Genomic DNA, 9248 nt, shown 5'->3' with positions numbered 1-9248 from the left:
TGATGCCAGATCTGAAGGCTCGCGACCCGGCCTGTCTTCATACCACGCCCCTTAGAACTTTGGTCATGACTATTGATGCTTAGGCTTTATGGATTGAAAAGGATTTCAGACGTCATGTCAGAGAGTGTTTACAGTACAAACCAAGACATGCAGGCAGTTGGACAACAGACTTGAGCAAGACAACGAGAACCGGCGACATTACCTTTGGCATCAGCATCTCCGTCACTGCAAACTTCAGCAAACTCTCGTCTTCAACGCATGAATGAATAAAATAGAGTACCTATCCCATGATCCCATCGCCACCAAGTACCCAACATAATGTAATTCCGCAGGCTACCAAAGTTGACAGTCGACTATTGATGTCGTCGGTAGAAAATTGAGTGTTTGACAAGCCAGAAATCCAACATATATTATGCCATGTGCACTCATATGATAGGCACCACACCAGCCATTATTTCAGCCGTGTTGTGACTTGTGAGCTCGCTGTAGAAACGAGAGGAGAAAAGATGAGCGAGCCGGCGCCGGTGAGGCTGCTGGGCTCCTTCGGGAGCCCGTTCACGCACCGCGCGGAGGCGGCGCTAGGGCTGAAGGGGGTGCCCCTACGAGTTCATCCAGGAGGACCTCGGCAGCAAGACCGAGCTGCTGCTCCGGCACAACCCCGTCCACAAGAAGGTGCCGTTGCTCCTCCACGGCGCAGACGACGACGTCCGCACCGTCGCCGAGTCGCTCGTCATCGTCAAGTACGTGGACGAGGCCTTCGAGGGCCCGCCGCTACTGCCTGTCGACCCGCTCGCCCGCGCCGCCGCCCGCTTCTGGGCGCAGTTCGCCGCCGACAGGTGCTCGAGGACGCTCTTCAAGGCGCTGTGGACGCCGGAGGGCGAGGCACGGAGTGGGTTCGTGGAGGAGGCCAAGGAGAACCTGGCGCTCATGGAGGCGCAACTGGAGGGGAGGCGGTTCTTCGGAGGCGACTCCATAGGGCTGCTCGACGTCGCCGCCAGCGGGCTCGCCTGGCTCTCGGTGCTGGAGGAGGTCGCCGGCGTGGAAACTAGCATGATCCGCGAGGAGGATTACCCTGCCTTGTGCCGGTGGCGCGGGGAGTATGCCTCCGACGAGGTCGTGAAGAAGTGCTTGCCGAGCAGGGACGAGATGGTCGCCTACTACGCGGCTATGAAGGACCGCTTCGTGCTCCTTGCCAAGTCAATGCACAAGAAATAACACCAAAATTGTACAGAACATTGTTGCGTGTGTGGTGAGTTGTGACCCAAAACTATATATATTTGGCCAATCAAAGTCGCTCACAATGTAAAAATATATTTGGCTGTTGCAATAACTTTGACCAACGATTTCCGTAACAAAAACTTTGACCACGAATTACTATAAACAGTTTTACTCTATCACACTATAATATAGCGCTTCTTAAAACAAGATGGGTCTACAAACTAATAAATGAAGTCCTCTATAGCACTACTATTATATTATTTTGCACTATGAAGATAGTAACTTAGACTAGTGTCATATGCATGACACTAGTATAAATTACTTCCCACTATGACCAGCCTAAGGGGTTTGCTATATCTCAGTCGACTGAGATTTAGTGAAGTCTCAGTCGACGAGATTAGCTGTACGATTTGCTTTTGCTTTGATCGATCCGTGTTCTGTTGCGCTCATGTATTTCTTGTCCAAAACGTATTGGGCTTTGTCCCAGCAGGCACTAGACCTTCTGCCGCTGCATTGCTTTCCTATCTGGCCCATGGGTTGTCGCTTGCAGTTCTTTATATTTTTTTTCTTTTTTCTTTTTTATTTTCTCATAGGTCTTCCATGTGAATACATTGTATTTTTCTTTATTTTTTTGTTGGGTAAGTGTGCACAGTAAGAAGCTCACTAGGGCAGCTCAGTTTGTGTATTCACGTCTACTTTTATCCTTCTTATTTATTTATTTATTTTCTTTTCTATTTTAGTGTATGTATTTATCATTTTTATTAAGCTATTTTTACATTTATTATATTTATATTTTTTATTTTTATTGAAATATGGACCATCTAAAAAATTGTAAAACAAACATTTTGGCACGCTTGAGCTATTTTTACTCTAACTTTGTTGATGTCTTTTCTACATGATTTTTTTGTTTATTATATTGCCTATTTCTTTTTATAGTTTTTGCTTTTCTCATTTATGTATTGCCAAAAAATATTTTAGTCATGTTTATATGTCTTATTCTTTTCTATGTCAGGTTGATAGAGAAACAATTGCTTTTTCTTTGTATTTTTACCACTAAAAAGATCACGTGTCCCATACGCACAATTGTATTTATGGGAACCACGTGCAACTACAAGGGGGTAGAATGTCTACACAACTGCCTGCATCCAAACTCACGGGCAACTGCAAGGAGTACAATGTGTTTGCAACTACGATGAGGTAGTGTGTGCGAACATGAGATAAGAAACATGCCTGATATGTGTCATTTTACAAAAAAGTTATTTCTTTGTGTTTCTGAAATTTCTTCTTTCCCGACCTGGAAGTCGAGATCCAATGGAACAAGCAACTTTGGGCGTGTTCATTTTGCAAAATCGGCTGATTATGTGACTTTTTTTGTGGTCTTTACAAATATTTTTCAGGCTAATGGCCATTCTTCCTACCTTTTGTTTTAAATTATTTATTAAAAAGTTGCTATTTTTATGTTTATTTGAAAATATTGCCTTCTAGTTTACAACTACATGTCTCTCACTCACTTGTGTCTATCGGTAATGTTGGTGTGGTGGATTTTTTGACGATGAAACTGGTTTCGTTGCTTGTAGGTACATTCACTTACCTCGATAAATAAAGCTCTGTTTTTATGTGCCACCGTCAAGTGTCATTCTGATTTATTTATTTTTTGTTTTTTTTTTGCTTTTTATTTTGAGGTTCTTTCCAGTAAAGATTGTTTTACAACTACCAGTACTAAATTTATTTTAGTAGGCTAAGAGACTGAAGATGAAGTGTGTTTCTCCATTGGATTGTACTGGAAGTTGTATTTTATCAACACATTTTTTATGCTTGTGCGTACTTATAGAGAAATTTTCACACCCCCTCTGTACATCCTCTGTACACAGAGTATATTGCATTTTTTTACACCCTCTATTCATGTGTAGGTGACAAGACAGATGTGTGTTTAGGGTTTTTGCTAAGTTGACATTCTTTTTTGTTTTTTAGGAAATAAACCTCTGCTGGTTATCTTTTTTTGGACACATTTTTTTCATTTTTTAATCTGGTGAGTGCTATCATTTATACTGTTCTTTACTGGGATTTTTTTTGGTGTCTCAAGAAGTGCTTCTCTCATATCCCCTCGTACATATTAGTGAAGCCATCAGCAGGAGTGATTCATTTCACTTGTTTTGTTTTATTCTAGTCGACATTAGTAGGTCGAAGAATATGATTTTGCTGAAACATTACTTTCGCGAAATCATATCCATGTTTTTGAGGATTATCTCCGAACTCAAATCCCCTCATATGTATTACTGGGCCATAACTAGGAGTTGTATAGCCCTTTTCTTGGTTTTACTTGGTTGCAACTCGACTTCCAGTTTTGTTGTGCGGGGAGAGGCGCCAGTTGCATGTCCTACAATGGGCATGCAACTACATGTGTTCTAACTTGGTATGAACTAGGGTGGCCTTTGTTTTCTCGGAGGGGGCTACGTCCAGAGAGATGGGGCTCAGTTGCATGTCTCACACTAGGCGCGTAACTGCATGTCTTCTAACATGATCGCAACTGCATGTCTTATAACTTCGTTACAACTCGACTTCCATTTTTGCTATGCAGGGAGAAGCGCCAGTTGCATGTCCCACAATGGGTACACAACTCCATGTCTTCTAACTTGGTCGCAACTGGGAGGACATTTGTTTTCTTGGAGGGGGCGGCGTTGAGAGAGATGGGGCCCAGTTGCATGTCCCACACTAGGCACGTAACTGCATATCTTTCTAACTTGGTGGCAAATGCATGTCTTATAACTTGGTTGCAACTCGACTTCCATTTTTGTTGTATGGGGAGGGGCGCCAGTTGCATGTCACACAACAGGCACGCAAACTACATGTCTTCTAATTTGGTCGCAACTGCATGTCTTATAACTTGGTTGCAACTCAACTTCCATTTTTTGTTGTACGGGGAGAGGTATCAGTTGCATGTCCCACACTAGGCACGCAACTGCATGTCTTCGACCATGGTCGCAACTGGGGCGGACCCTTGTTTTGTCGGAGGGGACGCCATCGAGAGAGATGGGGCCAGTTGCATGTCCCACAACGGGCACACAACTGCATGTCTTCTAACTTGGTCGCAACTAGGGGGGCTTGTTTTGTCAGAGGAGGCGGCAACGAGAGAGAGGTGTCCAGCTGCATGTCCGACTATACTCATGCAACCGCATGTCTTCTAGCATGGTCGTAACTTAGTGTCTTCTAACTTAGTTGCAACTAGGCGCCTTTGTTTTGTCGGAGGGGCGACAACAAGAGAGAGGGGGGCAACTAGTCATGAAATTGCAAGTGCTGTCCCCTGGACTATAACTACATGTATTTTTACAAACATTTTTCGCAACTAGACTTTTTTGCTTGGTCGGAAGGGGGGCAGCTCTCCCGTGAATCCCCTACTATACCCTTGCTATGTGTCACAAGAGCACCATAACACCCCCGTTTTCTGCAATGCCCGCAAACACAAATCAAACACCCGATCTCACAACCAGTTTATGTTTTTTTTCTTATTTTTTGAAATCATACACATTTTTTTCCTTTTTTTTGTTTTTCCAAGGATGAAGATTTTTTTTTTGTGTCTGATTCTGACAACGGAGCTCATTTTCTAAAGAAAAGGAACATATTAAAGGAGAGAAGATTTACTTGTCTAGATCCTCAGACACATTTTTAATGTTGTTGTGAAGGGAGTTTGCTAGTAGGCACGCAACTGCAAGCTTCGCCCCGACTGCAATTGCATGTCTTCCAATAGTTACGCAATGGCATGCGCATCTTCTGATTGCAACTCCAACTCAATAATGTTCTGTCCAGGTGAAGGAAGGCAATTGCAGTTGCTACTATGCACACAAGTGCAAGCGTCGCCCGACTATAATTGCATGTCTTCAAAGAGAGTGCAACTCTTTATTGTTTTGTGAGGGATGAGGGAAGATTCAAATTGGTATTTTAAATATTTGCTAGCAAACTTAATTGTTTTTCTTTCTTAAATATTTGCCATCAGGTGGCACACACTTCGGCCACATGAGTTGCTTGTCCGTCTACCCAGTTGCACACATGTCAACCGCATGCAATTGCATGTCCTCGATCGGACACAATTACATGTCGCATACAATTACATGTCATTCGCATGCAAATTACTTTTTCCCGTTCCAAAATAATTTTGATACCCATTTGCACACTTGTCGGCCGCATATAGTTTTTCGTTGGTCACAGACAATTAAATTGTCTTCTTCTTTATATTTTGTTTGTTTTTAATTTTTGTATTTGTTGCATTAAATATTTCTTTATCATTTAAAAATACAAAAAAAATTGTAAAAAAAAGATTAAAGAGAAACAAAATGACACAAAAAGAAGGAACAGAGCATTAGCAATGCTAGCGTAAAAAAATAAGAGCTACATTGTGCTGTGTAGCAATACACCAACGGGACAATATTCTAGCAATTCCAGTAAAACGCACAAATAAAAAAACAAAAAAAACACAGGAACAACAAATGAACAATGTCAATACAGGCCAATAGCAGCCCACGTGGTGAGCCAACAAAGGCCAACGCAGGCCAACACAAAACAAACAGGAAACTGACTCCAGGCATGCGAACGGAGTTAAACCTGCGATCAATTTATATATGATGTCAGTCGACCTAGACTTCGCAAAGTCTAAGTCGACTGAGATCTAGACAAACCCTTTTACTAATGCAAATCTACATTTATCTGAGCTCTAAATATTGCACATCTAATTTTTTTGTCATTGATTTTATGTTAAGATTCATGCTAATATTTTCTTTGGTTTTTTCTTTCTAATTTAATTGAGTCACTTAGATGGGTACTCGCATAACTAAAGCACATCTAAATGTGCCCTAAACAAACCCTTATTATAACTAATTAATTACCTAATGCAAAATTGGTAAACATGAAAATTTTTGGCACGTGTCATCAATTTTGTATCCTATACATTACGTATTGCTGAACAAATTCTTGTTAAAATAGACGGATTTGCTAATTCTCATCTGGAAGAGAAATAGCAAGAGTTAATGCACCATTGTTGCTTGAAATTGACATGGATGATCATTTCGGTGTCTACCGTTGTGGCTTACAGAAAAGTGGCGCACGGACTTAACTTTCGCGTGTAATAAAATGCATTCATCGTCTAGAGACGTTAACTGTGTTGCCGTAGCATTCTATTTCTATTCGCATGCCTGGAGTGCCAACGAGGCGCCAGGTACGCAGCGGCTTACATAATATGTATCTTTACGACCGTTGGGTCCCACCTATAAGTGAATGGTACAAAGAGAAAAGCAAAATGAAGAATGGGTTCATTTCCTTTGGGGTTCAAACGAGCAACCTTATGCCTACCTGCCCTAGGATTAACAACTATAGCCCACGCCCTTTGATGTCTACTAGTGGTTAGGGCCTGCCATTACGGGCCACTTGTGAGGAAGCTAAGCGCGTGTTTCTCCATCTTAAAGAAAAAAAAAGCGACCTTCATCTCAATATTAAAAAAACTTTCTCGTATTACGTGAACATCACATCCATCTCAAAAAGAAAATGAAAAAACTTAGAAAAATTTCTCAAAAAGAAAAAGGGAAACAAATCTCACTACCGTATTCCAAAATATAATATCCAAAAAAATAAAAAACTTTCTCGTTGCGACCAATCACATGCGCCACGTGGCATAACTGGTTGGGCGTTCTTCTCGTACACCTTAACAGGTCTAATAGGGCAAATTTGACAATTTTGACCTCGGGACGAAATCAATTCACAGAATGAACTGGGTGCGAAACTATTTCACACCCCTGACCCTTTTGTGTAGCGCCCGCCACGCCGGTGCCACACCCTACGGTGCAGCGCCTAGCTCTGGGGCGTTGCACCTCTGTCCACCGTGGCAGCCCATGGGCCCGCACCCAGCCGTGCAACGCCTCCGAACTAGGTGCCGCACATGTAATGTGCAGCGCCTAGCGGCTAGGCGCTGCACACTTTAGTGTTCCTAACCCTTCACTAACTTTTGGTGGATTCTTCTTATGGATTATTAAGTTATAGTAATAACTAGGAGTATTCTAGTAATGGAATTCCATATCGTGAATCCTTTATTCTTGGCCGCTTCAAGATATGATGACTAATTAAAAAATATCAACCTTGGGATAAAGAGTTTACACTGCTTATGTTTACTTCCACTTTTTTCTTGTACGTAGGAAATGAGATTTTTTCTTTTTACAACAAATTTTTAAGCTGTTTTGTTTCACTCATATAGCTATCTAGTTTAACTTACCAACCCAAATACTAAATAAGAAAAGGAATATAAATAGTTAAAGGCGCTGCACTGTGACTTATCCAGCCACTTGGCTGGGCCCCCCTCCCCCACCCCCCCCCCCCCCCACCACACACTCTCTCACTCTCTCCCCGAGCTTTGCCCCCTCTCCCACTCTGTCCCCCTCTCAAATCTTCTTCCAAATCTTGCAAATTTGAAGAATTTGTCCGTGGATTTCGAAGTCAAACCCTCCCTCAAGGTAATAATCTCCGATCCCCTTGTTTTGATCCAAGTAAAGTTCTCCCATTGCTCATTTGTTGCTAGTTTGGGGAAACCCTAGTTTTGTTTGGATCTAGAGATATGCATGGAGATGTGAGATGTTTGTTAGCCAATTTCTATGATTAGGCTTTGTTAGTATGCTAGGGTTATTCTTATGGGTGTTTTTATGTTGGTGCTAGGGTTAGGTTTAGGGCTAGGGTTATGGTTAGGGTTAGGGTTATGGTTAGGGTTAGGGTTGTTGTTTCATATATATATTAGGGTTTGTATTCCGTGTTAATCCATGGATTAGTACTCATGGAAGCAATGTTACCTTGTGTTCTTTGAATGCTTATAGGGATGGGAAGAACATGTGTGTTTGTTCATCATGGGGACAAAGACACCTTTTTGAAAGGCAATAAAGAACCGGATCCGGATGAGCTTGACATGGTGTTTGATAGTAGTCCTAGCTATGCGGAGCTCTTGCAACAAGTTAGGAAAGATTTGAATTGGATGGACCCTAGTGATATCATTGAGTTGGAGGGAAGGCATAATGTTGGTTTTGGAATGCACATCCGTTGGAAGACAATGCGTGTCAACTCGGAGCAACGTTGGGTTGCATACAAGGAGACGGTGGCCGAATCACTAGACAAGGCTCTTGAGTTATTTGCAACGAAGAAGGTTGATTCAAGTTTGCGTTTGGACTTGAACCGGAACCCCTTCCCTTTGGTTGCTAGTATCCCCCCACCCTTGAAGCGAGATGAAATTGTTGAACCTCTTTTGACCCAAGAAGTGAGGCCAACATTGGGCCCGTATACAAACAACCAAGATGAATCTTTGCAAGAGGACAATGATGAGTATGCGGACGATGACAATGAAGTTGATCTCCATGACAACAATGTGGGTGATCTCGACAAATATCATTTGCAAGAGACAATGGACCATTCCATCCCTTTTTCCCGTGCATATGCATCGGACTCGGATGACGATGGTCCCGATGAACAAGTTGATGCTGCGGAGGGGTTCACGGTGAAGGAGGCCGAAGCTTTCGAGAAGGTATTTGGTCGGGATCATCGGACTACATTGTTCAAGGATGTTAGTCTCGCGGATGAAGTCGTGGTAGATGGTGGCCAATGTGTACCTCTTGGGGTTAGGCCAAGCTCTCACCGTGATTTGGTAGACGACAAGAACCGGATTGCTAAAGGTTCTAAGTTCGACAGCTTGTTGGATTTGAAGATGTGGCTCGACAACTACTCGGTTACGCATTATCGTCCACACAAGGTGGTGAACTCGGACGTCAATGTGCGCTACACGGTTGCATGTGCATGTGAAGATGAAAAGGAGGTCCAACTTGGACTTTCAAGAGGCCGTGGTGGTGGTAGAGCTCGTGGAAAGGAGGTCCAACAAGGAGTGGCAAGACGCCATGGCGGTTGTCCGTGGATTGTGCGTGCAAGACCATGGAAAGGAGGTCCAACTTGGCATGTAGTGAGTTGTGTGCCAACTCACATGTGCCAAGGCAAAAGGGTGGATGGCAAGATTGTGT

The 9248-nt window shown here is 42.9% G+C and overlaps 1 pseudogene; it reads left to right on the top strand.

Annotated features, from left to right (window-relative positions):
- Positions 1 to 344: 344 nt before the first annotated feature.
- LOC109785556 (glutathione transferase GST 23-like) lies at positions 345 to 1350 on the top strand (annotated as a pseudogene).
- Positions 1351 to 9248: the final 7898 nt, after the last annotated feature.

The sequence above is a fragment of the Aegilops tauschii genome, chromosome 3 (assembly GCF_002575655.3).
Source record: "Aegilops tauschii subsp. strangulata cultivar AL8/78 chromosome 3, Aet v6.0, whole genome shotgun sequence".
NCBI lineage: Eukaryota > Viridiplantae > Streptophyta > Magnoliopsida > Poales > Poaceae > Aegilops > Aegilops tauschii.
The sequence above is the reverse complement of the archived record's forward strand: the minus strand, read 5'-3'. Positions and strand labels throughout refer to the sequence as shown.